At 43.3% G+C, this 25,032-nt stretch overlaps 1 long non-coding RNA gene across 1 annotated transcript in view; it reads right to left on the bottom strand.

Moving 5' to 3' along the window:
* LOC311603517 overlaps positions 1 to 25,032 on the bottom strand; it is an 86,939-nt gene extending 61,907 nt beyond the window's left edge. The window contains exon 1 of the long non-coding RNA XR_014781111.1: positions 24,996 to 25,032. This is a non-coding gene — a long non-coding RNA (uncharacterized lncRNA). The remainder of the gene's footprint in view (positions 1 to 24,995) is intronic.

Genomic DNA, 25,032 nt, shown 5'->3' with positions numbered 1-25,032 from the left:
TGGTTTCTGTCAGAATGGCTCAGCCTTTAAGACAATAGATCTGGGGTGTTGATCATAAAGTAATCAATAGATTTGGCATGCTCATCCTTAATAAAAACAATACATCAGAATGGCACCTTTCCTTCAACAAATTCTCCTAAAGCCCTATTTTTTTCAAAGAGAAATTACTCTAATCCTATTATATATATATATATATATATATATATATATATATATATATATATATATACATATATATATTTGGGGGGGTTCTTCTTTTTTTTTACTTTTATTGAATGTCTATGATTTACACGTCATGCACCAAAATCCTCTCCTCTCCCAAGTAAAATAAAACAAACAGACAAACAAAAACATCCAGTTACAAAAGCTGTAATGTATCATGCCTTTTGTCCACATATGTTTACTTTCAAATGTTCATTGCTACAAGTCATGGATCTAGGTTGAGGCCTACACTATCGTTACTGGATCCTCACTGTGACTGCTGTCAGATATCCCATTGTTGCCTGTGTCAAGGAGATTCTCAATCTTTGTATCTGCAAATCTGGCCCCTTCATGTGTTCCAGCAGGTCAAACAAGGGGTAGATGTTGGGGTGAGGTCCACTCAGAGCCCTCAATCAGGGCCCTGCTCCCTTGTCCTCAGGGCAGGGCCCACTCTCCCACTCCTGTGTCATCATGGCAGGGCTGGCTCTTCTGCTCCAGTGTCCTCAGGGCAGGGCCTAACATATATTTTTACCATTCAAAGACCTGTGTTAGTAAGTGTTCTGTTGCTGTGCCAAAAATACCCAAGATTAATCAACATTCAGAGGGAAAAGCTGTTCTTTGGCTCATAGTTTCAGAAAAATAGTAACTACACTGATTGCTTAGGACACTGCAGGTCCTCATAGCAGGAAAGGCTTGATGGGATAAAAACAAAAGAAGGCATAAGTTGGAGGAGGGGAGTCCCAACATCCCTTTCAAAAACATTTCTCCAACAACCTAATCACCTTTTCAAGGTTCCACCATTTCTCAGGAGGAATTCTACCTCAGGAGGACCAAAGACTGGTGGGGATCAAGCTTTAACACATGGACTTTGAGGGGCATTTAGAATCCAAACTATAACCTTGGAATGCACACGGGCCCAGAATGAGTAACACTTTACAAGGCAGAAGCAGGCCATCTGACAAAATCTAGGACTTTCTAAGAAGGAGAATGTGCTTTGAGCTCAAGGTCCCTCACCTGCTTTGATTCCGTTACTGTTTCTGACTACAGTCTCACTTCTCCGTGTTCCACTAGAGCATGGTCTCAGCTTTCCTAATGCTGTGCGACCTTTTAATGCAGTTCCTCGTGCTGTAGTGACACCCAGACATAAAATTACTTTCATTGCTACTTCATAACTGTAATTTTGCCAGTGTTGTGCATCATAATGTAAATATCTGTGTTTTCTGATGGTCTTAGGTGACTGTTGTCAAAGGGTTGTTCAATCCCTCCTCCCCCGAAAGAGGTTGTGGCTCACATGTTGAGAACCACTGCATGAAAGCAAGAAGCATCAGGGCCTGGTGCTGCCTCCAGTAGTTGTCAAGCTGGGATACTGTTCATATTACCTTTTTGAAAGGTGGTGATCACCTATCCCGAATAGTCATTACCACTGCAATGATACCTCTGCTCCATTACTGCCAGAAGAGATGATGTAACTACCATAATGTACAAATGTAAATTGTGGAAATCTCTCTTCATAGGACTGGCTCTCTCTTACCTGTGAATCAGATATAGAATGAATTCTACAACTCTATTTTCAACTAGTGAGAGAAAGCTCAGTTCAACTCATGCCTCCTATCCAAGTGGATTGAATACCATCCTCTGCCTTTCAGTGTTCACAGCCCAGCCCACTGGAGGAGGCTGGCTGCCTAGGAGACAGTGGTAATTGACTTCCCTTTTCTGCATCTTGTATAGTCATCTTTTCTATTTAAACGTGTCATAGAACGATGGTTACTGACTCTTCTAAAGCAGCATGTGAGTGGAAGGTAGAAACAATGAGGCTTCATGTTTTAGGGTCCAGGAGCCCTTAGGTTCTTTCCTTGGACCATTTCCTGAATCTCTCTCCTTCCTTTGCAAGCCATATCACTGAGGTTTTCTCACCAGAAAATCTATACATGTGGGCAAATGAGCTTCTTCCAGTTGACACAGGATTTTGTTCAGTAAGGAAGCCCATGTTGGTTCCCACATCCATGCTTGCTGGTGGCCATCTACATAAGGTGGTCTCTGGGTATCTGCTCAACAGAACGTCCTTTCCTTGTCTAGAAAAAGGCTGGAATATAGCCCACACCAGCATGGTGACAATTTCTCCTTACTTCCAATCTCCTAGAAATTGGCCAGCAAATCTATCACATTCTGCATTTCTGGGGCTGAGTCACATTCTGGTATATGATATCCACAAAACTTATTTATTACTTATCATGAATACCAGTATTTCTAGGTAGATTCTGCATGGGAGCTCTCTCAAGAATAGAGGCAGAAAACTTTATACTTCTTTCTCTCCAGAAGAGAGATTTATCACACCCACCTCATAACTTCTTCCTGTTTTTTTGGTAGTAGTGTTGTTTTGTTTTTGTTTTTAAGACATGACCTCACGTAGACAAGGCTAGCTTCAAACTCCACTGGGCAAGAAGGGCCCGGAACTTCAATCCCTCTATAACTCCATCCTCAGTGCTGAGATTACAGATGTGTGCCAACGCACGGCATTTATACAATGCTGGGGAAGAACCCAGGGCTTCATAAAGGCTAGCCACACCCCCACCAGATGAGCTACACTCCAGCCCTTCTGCGTCCTGAGCCCCACACCTCTTTGGATCTCTAGCACCTTTATAATCTGAGGCTGAACAGAGTGGGTTGGAATCCAAGGTTTCCATCACAAGCCTTTGCAAGCTTTGCTTATGGTTTGGAGTCTCACGTTGGATTATAGCCTCTAGTAACTCAGCTGAAGAGATAAAATCAAGACTTCCAGGCCTTTGTTCTCACCTAATCATAGCCATCCTAGCAATGACAATGATAGCAAGCAGCGTGACTTAGTCACTGAGATGGTGCCAGCACTAGAGATGTGTGATGGAAGTTTTCTGGGTGACTCATCACTACAAACCCTGTGAGAAATTGTAATATGTGGAAACTGAGGTTGCGAGAAAGATCCCTGGCTTGTCTCAGGTCCCTGAGTTTGTCAGGGTCAGTGGTAGGGTTAGAAAGCAGGTACTGTGATCCCAAGGTCAGCTCTGGCAGCATCTGGACACCAGGATGCTTGTGGAACCATCAACTTGGCCACCAGCCACGTATTTGATAGTTGAATGAAAAACTCCTTTGTAGCGCTACAAAGTGTTCAATTATTTACGTTGCTATTGTAGTTATAAAAACAGTAATTTTTATTCTTCTGTCCTATCCAGGCTGCTTATATAAGACACATTAAATACTCTGGAAAGATCTAAATTGAGGCAGGATGGCAAGGTGAGAGAGCAACCATTAGAGGCCATTAAAATGTCTTAAACATGGAAGTGACTGAAAATGGAATCAGTTTGAAGTCCTTCAGACTCAATACACTCTTCTCGCAAGCACAATCACTTGGTAGACCATGTGACAGAACAGTGAAGCAAACAGACTGAAATGACATTCAAGACAGCCTGTCCATCACTCACTAGGCACACTTAGTTTCACAGACTCTTCAGGAAACAGAACAAACATGCTTTGCTTTGGGAACACTCAAACATCACAGGTATCTGCACAGGTGTCCTCAGCTTAAAGGAATTTAAAATAGGGTGCAGCCACCACAGAATGAGAGACTGCTGTGGGCCAGGCCCCAGGATAAGGAGGCCATGAGGATGACTCCTTTTAATCCTATTTATGGTGGTGAGCTTGGGAAAGAAAACAACTCAGTTCCCCCTAATTTCTTTTATGAATGGGCTGTAAATAGTGACTAAAACAAGCAAACCAAGTCCCTGAAGTGGGGACTGTGTCCCTCACATGGGAGCTTGTTACTGTACTACTTTTCATGGCAAACACTTTGCAGATGCCAGTAAGGACCAGCTCTTGACAGGAAGCGATTTTAGGGTTTTATCTGAGGGGACCCACTATAATCACAAAGGCACTAAAGAAGATAAAACAGGGGGGGCAGAAGGTCAGATACCGAGAGGTTCAAAGATACTCACTCTGCTCCGTGAGCTCTGAAGATTGAGGGAGGGGTCACAAGCCAAGGAATGCAGGTGGCTTCCGGAAGCCGGAAACAGATGATGGGGATGAATTCTCTCCCACAGAAGCTCCGCAAGGACACATCTCCACTGACATCTTAATTGTAGCCCTCTAAGACCCCCATAAGACTCATTCAGACTCCTAACCTCTAGCCTGGAAGATAATAAATGGGTGTGTGTGCTTAAGCCACTAACTGTGTGTGGCTTGTTACAACTGCAATGGGAAAGCAGTGGAGTCACTTTGCACTAGTTAACCATGGGATCTGGATTTAACTGTGCTGTACCTTGGGCATGCTAGACACACACTCCACCGCTGAGCTACACCTCCAGCCCTTGAAAGTAGGAAGCTTCAAAGCAAGACACTGGTGGGAAATGTTGACACAAAGAGCTATGTGGAAAGATGGACATATACAAGCAAAGGGAATCCCAAGGCTGCCCACAGTTAAGGACACCAACCCGTCAACCTTCATAGGGAAGGTTGATCCCTCCATTTTTAACCACCAGCCTCCAGCACAGGGGCAATAAAAGTCAGCTGTTCTAAACCATCCCAGGATGGCGTTTTGTTACACTAAGCCTCTGAGAAGCTGTCCTCATAGCTCTTCAGTTTATAGAGTTAGGTGGATACTCCCAGGTCTCATCAATGGGCGGGGAGGGGGGAGTCCTCATCCTTTTTTTGCCTCTGTCACATACAGCAGAGACCGGGTGATTTTTAAGTTATGGGGGTTTATTTCTCACAGTTGTGAAAGCCTTAGAAGCCCAAAGTCAAAGTGCCAGCAGGTTCAGTATGTAGTGAGAATCTAGTTCAATGGTTCTTAACCTATGGGTTGAGACTCGCTCAGGAGTCACATATCAGTTAATCTGAGTATCAAATAGTTAGCTTATGATTCATAACAATAGAAAACTTACTGTGAAGTAACACTGAAAGATAACTTTATAGTTGGGGTCACCACAGTGTGAGGAGCTGTATTAAGAGGGTCACAGCATTAGGAAAGCTAAGAACCACTGATCTAATCTCTACCTCCAAGACGGCATTTCAAACACTGTGGACTCCCGTGAGTGGAGAAGGGACTGGGGAACAAAAGAACTTTATCCTCGTCCCCTCTCAGCCTTTCGTGAGGTGATAATCAACTCATGGCAGAAGAGCTCTCAGAACGTAATAACTCCCCACCTAGTCCAGGTTAGCCTCAAATTCGCTACGTAGTACAGGATGACCTTAAAATTCTGGTCATCTTGCCTCCATCTCCTGAGTGTTGGGATTGCAGACATTCACCTCGACACTAGTCTGTGAGCTGCAGGTGATCAAACCACGGCTTTGTGCGTGGTAAACATGCACTCTACCAACTGAGCTCTACCTCCAACTAGAGGCTTGTTTCTTCAGTGAGAATTGCTTCAAAATGAATTTTGGAGGGGACACCTTCGTTCAAACTATAGCAGGAAGCTGTGGGTAAAAGCACTGGAAAACAGGACCACCTTGCATTTGCTTGTGAGTTTCTGGCTTCTAGATGACTTCTGATAAGTACTAAGGTGTGTAGACCACACCACGGTCGGGCAAGCTAACCCAGGCTTTTCTCTCCAGGCTGTGATGATGCTAGTAATCAGTCTTGGACTGTCTGGGCCCCAATTCTGCCCCTTTCAATAGCCCAGGAAGTTTCCAACTTTAAAAGTGTTCACTTACTTAAGTAAAAGGAAGTAGAGTTTTAATAGAACAGCCTCGCAGCACTGCTGACAGGGTATGTTGCAACACAGTTGGACTTCTCCCTTCAGCCCACTACAAAGTCTCTATTTGACAGGTAGGAAAACGGAAGCAGACAAACATTAGGAGATTTATTCAGACACTTGTGGCTGCTGAGCAAAACCAGGATTGAAACGCAAACTCCTAAATCCTGCAGCAGAGTTGCTCGCACCACAATCCCTGGCGGCTGGCTTCTCAAGTGCCCCCTTCTTTGTATGTGTGTGAGTCTTTGCTGTTCTGCGTTGCAATCCATTGGAAAGCACTTTGTCTGTTAAGCAATTATAAATTTAATTCCGCTTTCAATGCCTGCCCCAGCCATTCAATAAAGATTACACTTTCTCTAAACCACAAAGTCTTCCTGCTCAAATTCTGTGATGAGAACCTTTATCTCCAGAATTAACTCGCTTTACTGCCCAACAGAAAAAGCACTGCTATGGAGACAATGTCATGCCTAAATAAAGCGTCAAGGATGTAAAAAGAGAGAAAACACAATAGCCCAACCACCAGCTACCAAACCACAGACTCACCCCTCCCCCCTCCCCTCTCCTCCTCCTCACATCCTGCTTCTGGCTCACCCCTGCAAAGCGAGGCTAGCCCCTGAGGACTTACATGGCTTAGGGTTGCTTATCTTTTCTTTTCTTTTCTTTTTTTTTTTTTTTTTAATAAAGCAAGCCCTCTGCGAAGCAGCTTTCAGACCTTATTTCCACCATTTGCACTTATCCAACCATCTCGGAAAACGGTGCTCCTTAAAATTATGGGATGCAGAATGAAAAACCCATCAGGATTTAATGACCATATTTCAACATCTTACTGCCTAGCAGAACTTGGCTTTTTCAGCATTTTCACAATTATTCAAACTGGAAGGGGATCAAAAAGGTAGAGTTTTGAGGTTTTTTTTTTTTTAAAGCTGCCACAAACCATTCATCAAAGTTAAGCACTTGTTAGGAAGAGAGGAGTGAGAGACCATGAGCATGGAAGTTGGGAGAATATTTTAAAAGATAATCTCACAGTCTAACAAAATACAATTAACTGAATTTCATCAGGGCTTCTATTAAAAATACACAAAGAATCAATATTAGGCATAAAAACCAAAAATGGGTTGTTATCTCTGGACCAGGAAAAAAAAACCCATTTCATTAGGCTGAAGGATTTTACACTCCCATTTGGAAAAAAATGGCTTTTCCCGACACCCCCCTTGCTTACTACAGAAGCTCAATTGAAAAGTCAAGCATCAAAGCCACTTAGCAAATGTCACAAGGTGCTGTTGCTTTCCACAGACATTTGTTTCTCAATGGGAAATTCAACTGCTGGGAGCCCTGGCACCTTTCTTCCCTGTTGGCTGACAGTCCTCCATCTTTCAGCGGTGTTTTATTCTCTTGCTGTGTCCTTTGCTATTTGTCTGTGCTTGTTGTTAGCAGGGGAGGGGAAAAAAATCCGATAGTATAAGGTCCTGAGCAACCGCTTTTCCCTTTAGCTTCTCAGTGTTCTTCAACATCCACCACCCCAGTGAGAGCCCTGCTCGCCCAAGTTATAAATGAGCATCCGTCGCTGAACAGTCTCACTCCCTGCGGCTGGGAAAGCCTTTTGCAGGCTGATGGCTGGGAGATGTCCTCTTTTCACATTGCATCCTCAGACATGCCTTTTGCTTAAGGGACACACTGCCTGGTAACAGCGCTGTATTGGTTCATCACCCTGCAGGCCGCAAACCGACAGAGCTCTCCCTCCTCCAAAGCAGAAGCAGAGCCAATACACAGGGAGGCAGAGAAACCCCAAGAGGAAAATTTGAAGATCAGGCGCACACAGTCAAAGAAAGAGCTTGAAGAAGCATCTGAAGACATCGTTATAAATTATTGAGCTGGAAAGAGCACGTAAGAGACCACTCTGCCGAGGCTTGCAGTGAGTGGTAGCCAGAGGGAAGTAGCGATTTACTGAGAGCCTTCTGTGTGCACTTGATATTTGTTTCATCGTTGCATTTCTGAATTCTGATTACTGGCCGTCTATGTGAGCACAGGTTACTTCCTTCTTTTTTATGTTTTCTATCTTTTTAATGACTTACCTTTTTGTAAGAATTGTTTATTTTTTTTTTATTCTTCATTTTAGGTGTAGGGTATTTGTCTCCATGTGTGTCTATGTACCATGTGCATGCCATGCTCAAGGAGGCCAGAAGAGGGCATCAGATCCCCTGGAACTGGAGTTATAGACAATTGTTAAGCGCCATGTGACTGTTGGTCCTCTGGAAGAACATACAGGGCTCTAAACCTCTGAGCCATCTCTCCAGCCCCCAAGTGCTTCTTTTTTTATATACAATAATTTGTTTTGCTTTTTGTTTTTTAAGGTTTATTTATTATACATACAGTGTTCTGCCTACATGTAGGCCTGCACACCAGAAGAGGGCACCAGATCCTATTATAGATGGGTGTGAGCCACCATGTGGTTGCTGGGAACCGAACTCAGGACCTCTGGAAGAGCAGGCGGCGCTCTTAACCACTGAGCCATCTCTCCAGGCCCCAAGTGCTTCTTTTTTTTAAAGCACAGGGCTGTGAAACTCACACAGGAGCGTTTTTGAGCATACCTCATCAATACTTTACAGGGACTTTGCAGAGAATGATTTATGTGGCCAAGCCTAACAAAGTGGCTTGTGCTATCAGTGGACCACTGTACCTGGGTGGGACTGTGTGTGTATGCACTTGTACATAAATTTAAGTGTGTGTGTGCACGTGTGTGTGTGTGTGTTCACTTAACTAACTCAATTAACCAGACTTGCTGTGCACACATCTCTAACTTACTTTGTCTTGACCACATGGACATGTCTTAAAGGTAACAGATGGCGACAATAGTAGGCAGCCACAGTGGGGCCCTGGTTTCCCCTGAACATCCTGGCATAAATCTCCTACTAATCCTTAAATTTGGAAAGCCATCTCTGGTGTTCTTCAGCCCAAACTCTTTAGTCCTCCTTAATCACCCAGCGACTTAGAAAGAATTTCTCTACTCAATAACATTAAGAATCTTGATCTTAGGTTGATGTTAGTAAAGAATTTACTTCTAATTAAAGAATGTACTTTACGTGTGAATCATAGTATACGGTCCTCTAGAGTGAAACCGCCAAACATCTTGCTCTGCGTGGCTAACAGCTCACACACCACCTGGCATTCGGTGCAAACATGATTATTTAATATGCTGCCTCCGTGAAAGGTCAAAAATGAGGTTGCACTAAAATGAAATCGCAGCAGAAAAAGAAGAAATACTCACATCCCACAACCAAGTGAAAAAATCATGATATAACAGCAGTTAATAGGATCATAGCTGTGTGGTCAGCTTCAAAACAGAGCCACTTAGCAGCTTGACATCCCCTGCCCTTTGAAGACTACAGCCTTAGCCAAGCAAACCTGTGACTGACCAACCAAAGGTGGAGGCAGACGACAGAAGGCTTTCAGCTCTCAGCTACAGCATAGACTCACTTAAGTCATACATTACTTAGGAACTGTTAGTAAAGATTACAGGGAGGGTACTGATGCGCTTCATAGGGTACCAAGAAACTCTTGGGTGGGTGAGACAGCTTAAAAGGTAAATCACTTGCAGTGCAGGCCTGGTGAACTAAGCATAGTCTCTTGAACCCATGGTCAAAAGTGAGAAGTGACTCCAAAAACAAATTGTCCTTCAGTCCCCCCTATGAGGTCTGTGACATGTGTACAAGCAAGACATGTCTACCAGAAAGAAAGCAAATACACACACACACACACACAAGCTTAGAATACCTTAAGAGTAGATTTACATACAGAAAGCCTTTTCATTCTAACCTCCCCATGCAATATTAAGAACCCCCCTTTTCTGAGCCAACATGTTTTAACTGGAGTCATGCTGCCATCTAGTGGACATCACTCAGAACTGAGTTATATCTGTCCCGGAGAAACGGTAGACAGGGATCCAATGTAGTTTTTCTTCTGAGGGCAGCATTTTTCACACTAGCCCTGGTCCCTGGCTTAGTAGAAAGATATTTTCCAATGTGTCGGCCACACTCAATGATCTGAAGTAGGATTCCTGTCCTTCATCTTTTGTCTAAATTGAGAAGATTCTCAGTAGAGAAAATGTGTCTTCCCCACACCCTTTTTTTCTGAGCTCTGCTGTGTGTCTTGGAGGGAACAGACCTCAAACAGATAGTGATGGACTCTGACAGGTCACTTTCTTTCCCTTCTTGTTGTTCCCAGGCAAGTGTGAACAGTGCTGTGTGATAAACATGGTACTGTTGAGAAAGGAACATGTCACTTCAGGCCTTCACACACATCGGTGTGGTTGTAAAGTCACACCAGGGAGGCTAACCAACACGAAGGAGAGACCAGAGACCTGGATCCTTCCTCAAACAAGGAGCCAGCTAGCGTCATACCACGTGCCAGCGTTTCTCATCTTGCTAAGTGAGTCAAAGCACATGCAGATGTGTCATGTGCATATCTAATTACCTTAAAAAAACAAGGCAATATTATGCCATGAGGATAAATAAAACTATTAATAGGACATTTTATTAAAATACAGAATATAGAATGATGCTATTTGTGTACACAGGCTGCAATAATGTCAAATGTATTTGGTAAGGAGCTGAAAGAGAAACTCCCCCCCCCAAAAAAAAAGATAAAAACAGGGCTTTGACTTTATATAAGAATTGGGAGTGAGTTGTGGTTTTTTAAAAATTTCTTTTCCTTTGTTATAATGGTTCTTAAAGGAAATAATTCAACCTATGAGTCAGGATGAATATGTTTGACAGGGTGGAAGAGGGAGGGACGGTAGGAATGGGAGGATGCAAGTGAAGGGATAACAATCAGAATTTAACACGAATAAATCATTTTTAAAAAATAGAAATTTCAATATTCAATTATTTAAATAAGTGTTTATATTTATAAAAAACAATTGGGTTTGCTACTGCAACCTTATAATAACAGCAACCGCTTATTGAATATTTAGTATACACCAGGCTTGAGCCAAGTACATCGCATACATCACCTTACTTTACCTGCAAAATACTCACAGAATTAAAAGTCTGCCTCTTTTAATTGCCTTGTCCAAGATCAGGGAGGCAACAAGAGTCAAGCTGCAGATAGTCTGTGTGGCCTTTGCCCATCATACAAGAATTTTGACATATAGTACACAACTCAGCCTAAACAGGGTCACATAAAGAGTATCAGCAAGCCAGGTGGTGTACCCCTTTAATTCCAGCACTGGGGAGGCAAAGGCAGGAACTCTCTGAAGCCAGCCTGCTCTACAAATCGAGTCCAGGACAGCCAGGACTACACAGAGAAACCCTGCCACGAAAAACAAAAAACAAACAAACAAAAGTATCAGGAAAAGAAAAGTTCAGTAAAGTTTTCTACCTCGTTGAGCAGTATATACATGGCCCAAAACTTCATTTAGACAATTTATATTAGTTTTTGAAAAGCAGCATAAATAAAATAAAGCTTAGAATCTGATCACAAATCTCACTCTGCCTAGCTTTGAGATGCATTTAATGGGTGCCAGGAAAGTAGGCAATACTTATGAAAGTGGACTTTTATTGGGTCTTAAATAGTTGTAAGAGTGTCCTTGTGAATTTGGCATCTGCATCTATTTTCATTCTGAAAATATTGTTCATATGAGTCTTTCATACAGGTTTATGTGTGTCCTATCGTGAACAGGACTCAGCAGCTGACACTGATGCCACCCACCGCAATGGCTAGGGGAGAGGTGATACGGGCCCCACCAGTGTTATAAGATAAATGCACAGTTATAAAGTCATGTAAGGTTGCAGGCAAACACTGTACTGGGGTCTTGTCCGTCAGTCATTCATAGTTTTTCATGAAAATCTCTTCTTAGAAGACCAGTGTCCTAGTCACTCTACGTAAACAAAGGCATTTTTATTAAATTGCAGTTTGTTTGTTTAAAAACCAAGCCTCCTTATGTAGCTCAGGCTGGCCTTGAACTTGCTACATAGCCTAGGCTAGTCTCTACCTAGTTAACTTCCTATCTCATCCTCCTGAGTGATACACACAACCATGGCAGCAATGAACCATACTTTTAGGTCCCAAAATGAAAATTCCGTTGAAAAGAGCTGGCATCCAAGCCACTACAGAAATCAGACCCTTGCCTCGAAATTTCTGTCTGCTAAAATGAGGCCAGAGTGACACCCATAAAGGGGCATAAAAAGCCATCCCATGGTGAGAACCAGGCAGGAAATCCAAGGCAAAGGAGCAGTCCAGATTTTGCTCAGTTGAGAATGGAGGGCAGTTATGTTTGGATAGTGACGTCATTAGCCCTTGGCCTTTGTGTTTTGCTAGGGAAGAGAGGCCCTGGCATTCCCAAACTCCTTACAATACAGATGAGATTGTCTGCCACCCTCATTTTGCTTTAGTCAGACATACACTGTGTCCACACCTACCTCCCACCTTGGATTCAGAATTGCTTTTGCTGAACTCGCTCTTTCTGGGTGGTCCCATCATCCATGCTATTGTGCAATGCCATGTGTCCTCCTATGGAGAAACTTGGATTCTTCTTTATACACACACTGTTCTATGTTTCTCTGCTTCTTCCTCTGCCTGTGTGTGTGTGTGTGTGTGTGTGTGTCTTTCTCACACACATACAGACATACACACACATATGCATATCCTTAAAGCTCTTCACACATATAGACCCATACATAGACATGCTTTACATACTGCTTTAAAAATATGCTTTGAGGGTACAATACATTTAACCAAAGGCCAGAAACTTAAGCGTGACATCACTACAGTGCAGCCCCTTGAAATGAGCAGCCATCACCTCTGTGCACGACACTCCTTGGGCCTCCCTGCCTCCAGCAGGACCACTTCAGTGGCCTCTGGACATTGTTCCAGCTGTGTCACTTTACCTTGTTCTCCAGTACCAAGATCTCACGCGCAGAGATGCCTACCTACTTTCTAGACTCCTGCGAGCCCCCAGTGCCCCCTGCTCTCTCCCCAAATGGTTTGCCAAGACACTCTCCAAATATTAACCTGCCATCTAGACTTATTTCTATCTAATTAATTTTTCTATGGCTTGATACTTGGTGGCCAGAAAGAAATGGTGTGCTCTGGATTTGGTGAATCCTGGCAACAAAAACCATCGTTAAACAGTTTTAAGGCTAGTCCATCTTTATGAGTATTTCAGTAATATAAAGCAGTTTGCTGGCTGGAACTGTGTTAAAACACAGGGGGGCTGTATATATTCCCTTGGTCTAGAACTGAAACTACCAAGAAGCCTGGCTCCTTTCAAAGATAGCTGGACATCTACCAACACCAAAATTTGAAGCCTTGAAGACAGATGTTCAATAACGAAGAGGACCGTTGGCGGGAGGCTGCAAGCATGCTCCTGTGTCAAAGCAGAGCGGACTGCTGAAGACTACATAGCGGCAACTAAGGAAAGTCTTGCCAAGCAGAAGGGATTTCAAAAATAATCAGTAGGAGTGGGCATAGAGGGGACCAGCTGGGGTGTCACTTTCAAACCTCAGTTGAACATGCCAAAAAACTGAAATTGAACTGAGTAGGAAAAAAATAGAACCAAGCTGTCAGCAGATGCAAGCTCAGAGCACCAGGTGTCATCTTCACATGGTCCAAAGAAGGGAAAGAAAAGGAAACAACCAATGTCCTGACTCCAGGAACTGACACACTGGGCTAGTTCAGGTCAAAACACTGAAGACATATTTATATACAAAACGCCTGCCTCCTGGTGCCTGTTTGCCTGGGGCATCCTGTCTCCTCTCTGCCCACCTCCTGCTTACTCCACAGTTGCTGTCAACATACCTACTTGCTTACTTCTCATTAACAAAAGACCAGCCCTGCTTTTTTTTCTGTGTCCATGTGAAAGCTAGTAAGCTTCCTACACTGCTCAGGACAGTGGCTGAGACACATCTACCCGGCCAAGAGAAAACACTGCTGCCTTAGTGAGGTGATTTCAGGATTTCACCCATCCTGCCCAAGGGAAGAAGAGCCGATGTATAGATGTGCAGCATGTTTTAGCTTTGCCAGATTTTGAAATTGATTATAGAATCACTCTCTCAGTGTGATTCTTCTCCTTACCCCTCCCCCTTCACTACAAAGAGGGCAGCTTAGCCTAGGGTTGTGAGCAATTGGGAAAGTGTCATTTCCCTGTGACATTGCAAAGGCGTGCAAGAAACACAGCTTAGCTAGTGAGAGAAGGATCTGGAAAGAACAATGGTGTGAGAGGATACCTGAGAGAAGCAGCAGGCAACAGAAAGCTGGAAATAAGGTGTCCTTCCTAAAGGGAGGACCACAGGCTCACTCTCCTGCAGATGCATCGTTCAAATGCACCATATGAGATGCAGATGCTCTAAGCCCTCTTGCTGATCACCCCAGCAGCTGCACTTAGCATCATCGCATTCTCGCCCTGCTCATTGCCCACATCCTATTTGGCCTGCACTCTACCACACTGGCGACCTCTCTGCTTCTCTGACTTGTGCCTCCCTTCCGTAACCCTCCAAACTGGGGAACAGGCCAGGTCTCAGGCCTTTCAGCTCTCATCTCATTATTTCTAGATCTCCGCCTGATCTTACCTAGAGCTAAAGAACCGTACATATGTCAGTTCTTGAGCTGGTTTTGGCAGGTAGATGTAGCTCTCACCCCCTCATCAGAGAAGCTTCTCTTTTCAGCAAATGGAGACCATTACAGAAAAACACAACTGGACATAATGCAGAGATCAATAGGTCATGGGGAGCCCAGCCCCACTGGAAATATCTACAAGATAATTCCTGTCCCTAAGGCTCAGGGAACATCCTGGGAAGAGGAGACAGGAATATTATAAAAGCCACAGGACCAGAAATCTGCTGTGCAACCCTGTCCCCTAGAAATGACGGGGGAGCTATACCCGTGATACCACAACAATATGGCCACCTAATCAAGTCCCAAACGAAAACAAGGTCAATAGACATGCTTACATGGAGGAAATGCCAAGAGGCCCTTGAAGTGGAAGCTTCTGGTTTCCTTGGAGACTCAGTTGTATCATGTGATGTTTTTCTGGAAGATGTCGTGTGAGAGGGCATGTGTGTGGTGTTTTGCTAGGAGCAGACACATGAGAAGGACACGTGATGTTTGGAAGGAGAATAAATAGAGCCTCTCGGACAGTGGGACAATACTTTTTGCATTGTCATACTCTTACTCCGGGCAACACTTTGCTGCTCTTTTTCACTTTGCAGAGAGAAGCATTCCAGAGAACTTCTTGTGGTTCTCTGATTCTGGCTACTTCCGCTGACTCATGCCAATTCAGCAGAATATTGCTGTTTTTGCTGGATCAGGCCACCACTACTGATTCCTGTTGTTGTTTGGTGTTTTCCATTGGACTAGACTGCTGGTATCCTGACAACACAGAGTGGAATTGGCCCAAGGAACTATGTCTAAACAGGCTCACAACCCCTTTTTCCTACTAACATTCTTTCTCCCCTTCCTCTGGTCAGTGGGTTAGAAGTGAGATTGAAGGTTTTGAAAATCTAAGCCTACAGTCCCTAACCCTTGACAAGAAGTACAGATAACTAATGACTACTAAAAGAAGGAGAGCTTGTCTTCCTAGAGATGAGGCCCCAATTAGTTATACAATACTCAGTGGTCAGCCCTGCTATCATACAAGCAAACACTAAACAAACTCAGCAGGTTATATGTGTATATATACATATATATATATATAATCATAAAAAAGAATTATGAACATAGGAGAGATTTTGGGAAGACATAGGACACACTGAATAGAAAGGACATGGAATGTAATGGAGGAAGGAAAGGGAAGGGAGAAAATTATCTCATTATATTTTAACTAAAAATGTTTTTAAAAAGAAAACAAGGGAAAAATAATTATCTACATGCCAATGACACTCAGACTTCAGCACCAGATTCCTCAATTACAGATCAGTACAATGACCATTCATCATCTTTACTGGGTATCTGGTCTATAGCCTAAAAAGTCACAAACATAAGCCTTGGTCTTCTACCTCAACTCTGCTCGCCTCATCCTTGATCATCTCAAAAGGAAAAGTCATTCTTCCAGAGGCAGGGTAAAATCTTCAAGCCTTCCTTGGACTTTGCTCTTTCTGATATGCCTTAAATCTGGACCATCAGGAAAGCTTTTCCTCTACCTTGTAATTATATCCAATTTGAACTGCTTTTTACCACAATAGTGGCCACCACCCTGATGCCAGCCACAATTCACTGGTACCTAGACCACTGAAGTAACATCTTAACTGGTCTCTGAGTGTCCATGCCCCTGCAGCATGCCACTCCGGAATGACACATTCTCTCTGGGCACCCAGTCAGATCATTTGCCTGCTCAGAACTTCAGGCTATCCTACCCAACATAAATCCCTACACCATCTACCTTCTGCTAGTTGCTATTCCCTTTTAAAATCCTAACACTCAGTCAGCCTTCCATACACCTTGCACATATAGACCCTATAGATCAGTCAGTGTCCTCTGAAACTGCGCCACTATCAGTCTGACTCCAAGACTGCTAAGCTAAAATTCGCCAAGACCTCCACAAAGTCAGTTTAATAAGACTCTTCTCACCTTTGATAGCGTTCAAATCCATTACCTAAAAATTTGGCATGTTCTTCAAAATAATTTTATTAGGTTAGCTTAATGAGAATCTCCTTTGTGTGATATTCCATCGTATAGCTCTTGGGCATTTACTACCCCCCAAGGCTCACTCTGCCGCATCTGCTGAGTAGTTCCATAGCAAAGTCTTTTCTCCTTATTACAGTAACTTCAATAAATGTTTCGTGTGTAATTTTAAAACAAGTATCCAATGCTCTTTTTTTTCCCCTCACACCATTCATTTGCAGGTTATCCATGGTGACATCCTTAAGTGCTACAAGGGCAGAGTTGACTAGTTAAAACAGAATGCATAATCTTCAAAGCCTCGAATATTTACTCTCTTGCTACTGAAGCTTGTTAATCCTTGCTATCGATTGTGAATGCCACCAAAACAGAGAATTTGTAAATATACGACAAATATTGATTAAATAAATAATAAAAATGGCGTTAAAATTACAAAGTAGGCCTGGGCTTCTAATAAAATGATCAGGTAATAAAATAATCAGGTTGGGACAGCCAAGTGAATACTGCCTTACTGCCACGATTATAATAGTAAAGCAGTAGAATCTCTCTCTCTCTCTCTAAATATGAATTTAAGATCGTTGGTGCTACAAATAGTGTCTGCTTCCAAAGTAAGGAGATGTAAACTTATTTTCAAAGAAGATCATACTTTAATTTAGGAAAGCTATCCCACTCATATATAAATAGTGTCCCATCTGGTACCATCAGGAACTGTGACAGTCGAGCAACTAAATGGTTATGTCCCTGATGCTATTTCATAAGGCAGATAGGAGTGTGTTTCTGTAGAGTTGCAGGCTCTATATTAAGGTGAAGTGAAACTATTTATCTCCCTCCCCCACCCCCTCTCTCCAGATACTGAGGGAGATATTATGGGCTCTGAACAAGAGAGGGCCCTGGGTTATCCCAGTGTTGGATAAGGGCCTGCTTCTTGGGCTGACTGGCCAGCTAAGAGGTGAGTCGGGGAGGGGTATGGCCTTGCAGAGGCCAATCTGGAAAAGTATAGGCCATAGCGACTAGTAGAGATTTTAAGTTAATCTCCGTGGTTTTCTTGTCTTTGAAATGCTTCTGTAAGTTACAGAAAAACATGGTTCAGGTGACAGCAATGTAGACACAGCACGTAGAGGCTGGAGAGTAAAAGGAAGAATTGGTCCTGAGTATAGTTGACAGATAGCCCTTATAGAACAGCTCAGAATTACATTGGAGACAGGATTTCTGAACTTAAAGCAAGCAGAATGTTAGAATTCAGATGTTTCAAGGGGAAATGTGATCTTATTTCAAACTACACACCACTGACTTTTTCCTGCTTCCTAAACTGATTAGGACAGGGTTTCTGAGAGTCTTATCCAAGTAGGCAATCTTGTTTTAGAAAAGACCTGAAAAACAGAATAGAATGCCATCCCTTCCTAAGCATCCACTAGAAGCACAAGAAAGCTAAGATGTCCCCACCACACCCGTGATATCAAAGCAGCTTCGCAGGGCTGCCCAGAACCCCATGCCTCTCCTAGGACTTTGCTCCAGACTTCCCCAGTGTCAGGGCATGGGCAGAGGAGACAACGGGTGACCCCTAATTTGTTTCCACAATAGTAGAGGTGGGAATGGTTCAAGCATCCTTAGGATCTTAGGGCTTCTCTCTATTGGAGGAGATCATCTATCTATAAGAGAAATGATTCAACAGGAATGAGTTTAGCTCCAATTGGTGTCTCCTGAACTATGGGGAGGTAGGCAGCTGCAAACACTACACAGAGTGACCAATACTCAGTGGTAGGGCTTGGCTGAAAACTTCTAAAAAAGTAACTCCATTCTCTACCTACCTATCAGTGACACCTTATTTTTATTTTTCATAATGGCTTAAGACCCAAAATCTTGGGCAGACCCCAGTGAAAAATCACTCTTTATCCTTGGCTAGAGTTCTCAAAAGTTCTGTAATGTATCATTTAGTAAAAGAAGACAGCTTGGTTCTGTCAGAAAACAGACCACACACACTCATTGGGATAAATGCACTCCAGATTTCAATGTCGGGCCACCCGCAAGTGTGATGGAATTAGGAGGTACAGCTTTTGCAGGCACTAGGGTAGGGATGAGGTCATGAATATGGGTGGCATTAAAGCTATATAAGGAAGGGCACCAGAGAACTGGCTGTCTCTCTCCCTTGTATGGACACAGCCAAAAAGCGGCAGCCTACAAAAAAGAAAGAGGGCCCTCCCCATATGCAGGACATGCCAGAAGCCTGACCTTGGGCTTCCAGTCTCCAGACATAGAGTAATAAATATCTATTCCCAGTATGTGGCATTCGGTTATAGCAGCTCAATATAAGATACCAACGACTGACGGGCCAAAAAAATAAAGGCACCTTGGGCTGCACTAGGAGAGGGGCCAGGTGCAAGCACTGGTCCCTGTGCCTCCTGGACCAGCCACAGCACATATTCAATATTTATCAGGAATATGACAGGCATTTATCAGAAGATGAGAGGTATTTGGGAACCCGGATGGATACAATCCCACCTCCTCACGCCATCAGAGTGGCCATTAATTTAAGAAAATGGATCTGAAAATTAAACCCTCACACATCAGGGACAACAGTAGCGAAGGAACACTTATTTGAGAGAGAAGCAGGACACTAAGATGGATCCTTGTCCTCAGTTGTGAAGGGTAGACTACATCAACAGGACACTATTAGGACCAAGGGGACAGTTCAGTTGGTCTAACCCCCAAGTCAGAAGAAAAAGCCAGCACTGTGAAAAGTGGATGGTTCGAGATCACTGGCAGCTAGTCTAGCCTATGTGGTGAGTCCCAGACCAGTGACAGACCTTTTCTCAGTAAATAATGCAGACAGTGTCCGAGGAATTACATGAAGTTGTCTTCTGGGAGTTCACATGCATGCACACCTACACATGTGCAGCCACATGCATGGTCACTGATGTTGTCACACAAAATAAATGAATGCAAATCACAATATAGGGGGTTGACAAAGAGAAGTTGCATTCGTCTTTTAAATGGCACTCAAAAACATGATAGGTATGATTTGGTCTTCCACATCGAGCATCTCTGAATCCCCAAATATCCCATCAGGGCCAATAAATATCACTTTCCAAAACTGTTCACAACGGTGGCCTCTAATCTATTGTAGAGCTTAGATGTAGAAAAAGAATCAGGCCTTCTTTGAGTTGAATCTGACCTAGAATTAGAATCAGTTGGTGGAAGTTCTATAAAGCCATATCTGTAGGTTCAAAAGAAATAATTTCTAGTGATGATAACTCCTGAAGGCATAAAGACATGTCTGTGGATGAACAGAGAGAGGCTCCTGCCACTGAAGAGGTCAGGTGGAAATCACACCATCATTTGCAGGAGCTACAGAAGTATGAGTTCATCTAAGGTCCCACATGATCTCCAAATAACTCAAAAGATTCGTTAATTCTATTGTGAAAAAGAAGCCACTCATCTGGATCTTGCATTTTCATCATGCTTATTAAACCATTTCCAAGGGTCCACGGGTCATTACAAGAACAAGGCTTTGTCAAGAAGGGCCATTTAGGAAAAGAACTTTTGTGCCAAATCATCCATTTGCTGCTTGGTCCTATAGGCAAAGTTTGGGATTCTTGCTGTGGCACCCACAGAGGAAGGAGGATTGCTGTGAAGGGTGAGTCTAAACTATTTGGGGAGGAGAAGGTGAGAATGATAAAGAGAAACACTTTATTCCTTCCAGGTTCCATAGTTGATGCTGGGTTGTGGTTGCCATGGTGACCTGAGCTGGTACCTGCCTCCTGCTAGGACACCTCTCTCCTCCCTGCTGGGGTATGGTGAGTTTCCAAGCTTGAAGACACCCCCTTTCCCTTCAGGGACCCCAGATCCCTTCTGCCAGCAGTGACTTATATTTCACTTTAGTCAAAATGATTTTTAGAAATGAGGGACTTCAGAACGTTGCCTTGTGTTCTTTAAATAAATTTTAATAACTTTATAAAATACTACATACACATTATAAGCAAATACATTTATATGTATACAAATACTGCACAATGCAAACAAAATAAAACCACCTGAAATTCTACTTAAGAAGGCTTCTTGTATATAAAGAACACTGGAAATTGCTGTTGTTATCTCCTAAGTTCAAATATACAGAAACTAAAAGGGGCACACTTTACTAATTCATTTAATTCTCATAAACTCCAAGCAAGTAAGTCACTTGTTACTGTGACTATTTTACTGTTATCTTATTTTTCAAATAGCAAAGGGATGTACTGATCTCCAAGACCACATAGCTAGGATGTGGTAGGAGAGAGATTGAAGCCTTTGTGCACTTGAAGACCTCAGATGCTGTGATGGCTGTTCTTGGTTGCCAACTTGACTACATCTGGAGTGAACTACAATCCAGAAATGGAGAGCACACCTGTGGCTCCTTGAAGTGAGTGAGTGAGTGAGTCTACTTGTAATCTGGACTTTTGAGGTGGAAGGACAACAGGCCTTTGATCCAAACCCTTAGGCAGGAAGACACTTTTAATCTGGGCCACACCTTCTGCTGGAAACCTATATAAGGGCATGGAAGAAGGGAGGTTTTGCTTTACCTGCTTGGCTGCACCTTGCTAGCATATTCCTTGACTGGTATTGGAGCATTTGGGTGTTCCTGCTCAGATGAAAATGGGCAGAAGGATAGACAGTGGTACATTTATGCCAAACAATATTACTACTTTTGAAAAATTATCATTTCTCAAAGGTATCTATATTAGTCAGGGATATCTAAAGGCAAAAGGCTTATGGAATGAATCTTTCTGTCTTAGTGTGTATATATATATACTGCAATCCAGCTAATCCAACAATGGCTCTTTGTGAATGGAAAGTCCAAGAATCTAGTAGTTGCTCAGTCCCATCAGGCTAGGTGTCTCATCTGGTCTTTTTTATATGCTGGAATCCTGAAGAAGAAGTAGGCTCTGTTGGCTCTTCACACCAACTCAAGGGGCAGGGAAGTGGTCTCCATTTGTAAACTTTGTAAACTCAAGCGGCAGGGAAGTGGCATAAATGTACCACTGTCTATCCTCCTGCCCCTTTTGATGGGTAGTTATATGGTTGGTGACAAATATTGGCAATGACAAGTAACACTAACACTTGCTTGACTAGACCCCTTGTAGCTCTATGAGGTCATCCCCTTCTTCAGTAGATACACCTACCAGTAAGATAAGCAAGCCAGAGGCCTCGCTCTTCCCTGACTTAAGAAAACAAGGTGAATGGCACCTGAGGTATTACAACCATAATTGACTTCTGACCCCCACATGTATGTGCAACCATGCTATGTACATACATGAGCACACACATACATACACATATTTACAAAGAAAGAAAATACACAGACCTAGCAGAAATGTATTCCTTACAAAATTGTCTTCCAGTCTCTCTTCTCTTAAGTCTCCGAATATCACTAATCCTCTTCCCTTGTGGGTTAGTCTAAGCAAAGACTCAAATCTAAGTGCTGTCCCCCACGGGCGGTGAGACTCTAGGGGTCTACTTTTCCTTCTTCTTATTTTCTTGTGGGTAACATGGGAGTAATCGTATCTGTCTTGCAGGGTCTGGGAGGGTTTGATGAGTTGCCTGGCATGCAGAGAATACACTGTTCTGGTTCTCTACACTTGTTGCTGTCTGGTAAGAAAAGTCACGTCCTTGCTTATTTCTAACTTGAAGAATGGTTTTCTCTCTCTGGTCCTGGCATTCCTTCTTCTCTCCCTTCTGCAGGGTTCCCTGAGCCTTGTGCAGGTGGAGTAGGGGATATAAATGCCCTGCTTAAAATCCAGTCATATATTCTCAGCACCCTGAGCAGACATAAACCCCTGCCATCGCCACCGTTTACTGCAAAGATGAGCTTCTCTGACTAGGAGTGGCTTCTATCTATGGGGACAAACGTAAACGTGGAGACTACAGCTTGGCACCAACTGAAAGTCACAAAGCAAAACAAAAGGCCTGTGAGGAAAAGGGACCTGTAGAAGGAAGGACAAGGAACAACAGAGACGGCAAGGAGATTAAAGAGGGTCGGGGTGAAAGCAAACAGAATGTACTGAGGACATAAATTCTCAAAGAACAAATTTAATCAATTTTTTTTTTAAAGATCATTCTGGGGGAAAAAATGGTTCTAGAATTTTACCATGTAGCACACTGGAAATAACTCATGGAATTCTTCCCAGTATCATTTTACTGCTCACACAGCACACACACTGGCTTTCACCCTCCCGTTAAAGTCCGCGCACTTCCCGCCTCCTCTCCCCATTAATACAGAGAACTACATTAGCAGATTTCCGCTGTTGAGAGCTACCTTTGATTTGTTACACTGCACTTCACTTGGGCATGCTGCTATCATTTTGTTCCTTGCTAGATCCTAGTTGTCTGCACTTCTGCACTTTATTTGCAGTTTTTCATATCGATATTCTTAGCGTGACCAAGGGCAGTGTTGCTCTGGCCCACTATGTCCAGGGGCCTGCTTCCAGAGACCATTGCAAGTGTCCCTTCTCCCTCGCTCTGTCAAACTGCCCAGGGAGCTGGCTGCTCCTTAGTCAGCGGATTTGCCCAAATGGAAACTGTTTCTGCCTGATGTTTTATGGCAAATGGCTCATTTTGTTCCATGATAATTGGTCATTTTCATTTGTTTCCGTTTCTTTTCAGTTAGTTCTACTCAGATCTTTTCATAGAAAGTACTCATTTGGGCTCATTCTGCCATTTGTTGGCAGGTTATCCACGCCTGGGCATAGCAGTTAAAGGAAACCTATGAAACTTTCCAGCCTAGGTTTGGTTAGTATTTATTCCCTTGATTAGCATGTAATTTAAAAGAGAGTTCAGTGTTGAGTACATCACATTCTGTGTTTCATAGCCTTTTCCCCTTATTGACCTAAACTGGCTGAGCCCAGTCTCTCAGGGTCATTAGAATACCTTCCACCAAAAGCAAGAGCCCACAAGCTATGTGAGGAAGGACATGTGTTGGAGATTGGTCTGATGCTAATTGCTGGGTCGCAAGATCTTGTTACTGCCCTGAACCTTGCCTCCCTGACGGGCGAGGCAGAACAAGGGGTCGGAGTGAAGGTTCCTTGGGTTTTGAGGCATGAGGCATGAGTCCGAGAATATTGGGAGAAGGAAAGAGGGGATGGGGGAAGGAGGAGCAGAATCTCTCCATGGGATAGGATAGAGGCACGTGAGCCCAGAGGAGGAATTCTGAATGGAAAGAGATGCAGAACATTAGCAAGTATTTTTGGATTACGGGTGGGAGGTATCCCAAATAGAAATTATCAGAAGCAGATAGAACGGGATAGGAACCAAGAGTTATTGGAGGACGGCTTAGGAGGTAACACCTGCCTTGCCCCAGGCAAAGGCTTGTTATAAAATACATCAGGTGTGTGTGATTTCATTGACTGCTAGAAAGCACCGCAGCAATAATAATTAGCCTAATAATAAACACTTATTAGGCCTACTTTTAAATTAACAAGAGACACAGGAAAGGTAAAGAGGGAGAAATGTCCTCCAGAAGAGCCGCCTTCTCCTCCAAGGATCGCTCTCGGTCCTTACTGCAGACGAGAATCACAGGCAGTACTTGTAAAATAAGAACCAATCCTCAAACCACTCCCTTAATCCAACCAGATTCTCTGGGTGCAAAGGCGGGTATCTGAATTTTAAGTCTCCACAGATGCTCATCATGTGCACCTAGTGCTGATGGCAACTGTACTCTACAGTGGTGGCAAGAGCGGAGTAGGGAGACATGAAAGCTCGTATGGGAATACAGCCATGTTGTCTCTATTAGTGACTCAGGTGTTAGCAGGCTTGGAAGTCTGAGGATGGACCCCCTCATTTATAATCTTTGGGTTATAAAACCAAGAACTCAGATTTTGATCACTTATCAAAAGAATGAGATCCAAGTCATATTTCTAGCCTTGGGTGAAGATAGGAGTTCCCCAAAGCTCATAAGATCACTATCAGACACTCCCTGCTAAGGAACAAAGACATACTATTTCTGTTTTTCTTCATCTAAATAGAGCTATCAATCACCTAGCCAGTTAAACACCTCTATTCCTGAGATTGTATAAATTAGCATAAAAACCACTATATAAAGGGTAGGTACAATGGCCGTCCTCCACTGTCCCTTCTTAGCCTTGAGAGCACGTCTACAGTAAGTGCTGCTTGTCTTCTGCTTTCTGGGACTTGTCTAAATTAATTCAACAGAGATCACAAAGACCAGCAGCATGCTGAAGGGATGCCAGGGCCAGATCCCAGCCACAAATTCTAATCCATATCTGTCGCTGCTGCAAGATTTATTTGGTCCCTAAGTCTGACATAAGAAGCCTACACTAGATGGAAGGTTAGTCAGCCTCTGTAGGCTTAGATTTTTCACAACCCTACTTTATTTAGGGTTGTTAAATGCCCTCGGCCTCCCTTCCAACCCCTCAACCCTAGGAAGAGAGAGAAAAAAAGTTAGTAGGAGGAAAACAGGGGACATAGACAGACCTCTTTACTTCTTCCAGATGGGTAGGGTCAACAGATT

This window comes from Acomys minous (genome assembly GCF_964271855.1).
Source record: "Acomys minous genome assembly, chromosome: 8".
NCBI classification, from domain to species: Eukaryota; Metazoa; Chordata; class Mammalia; order Rodentia; family Muridae; genus Acomys; species Acomys minous.
The sequence above is the reverse complement of the archived record's forward strand: the minus strand, read 5'-3'. Positions and strand labels throughout refer to the sequence as shown.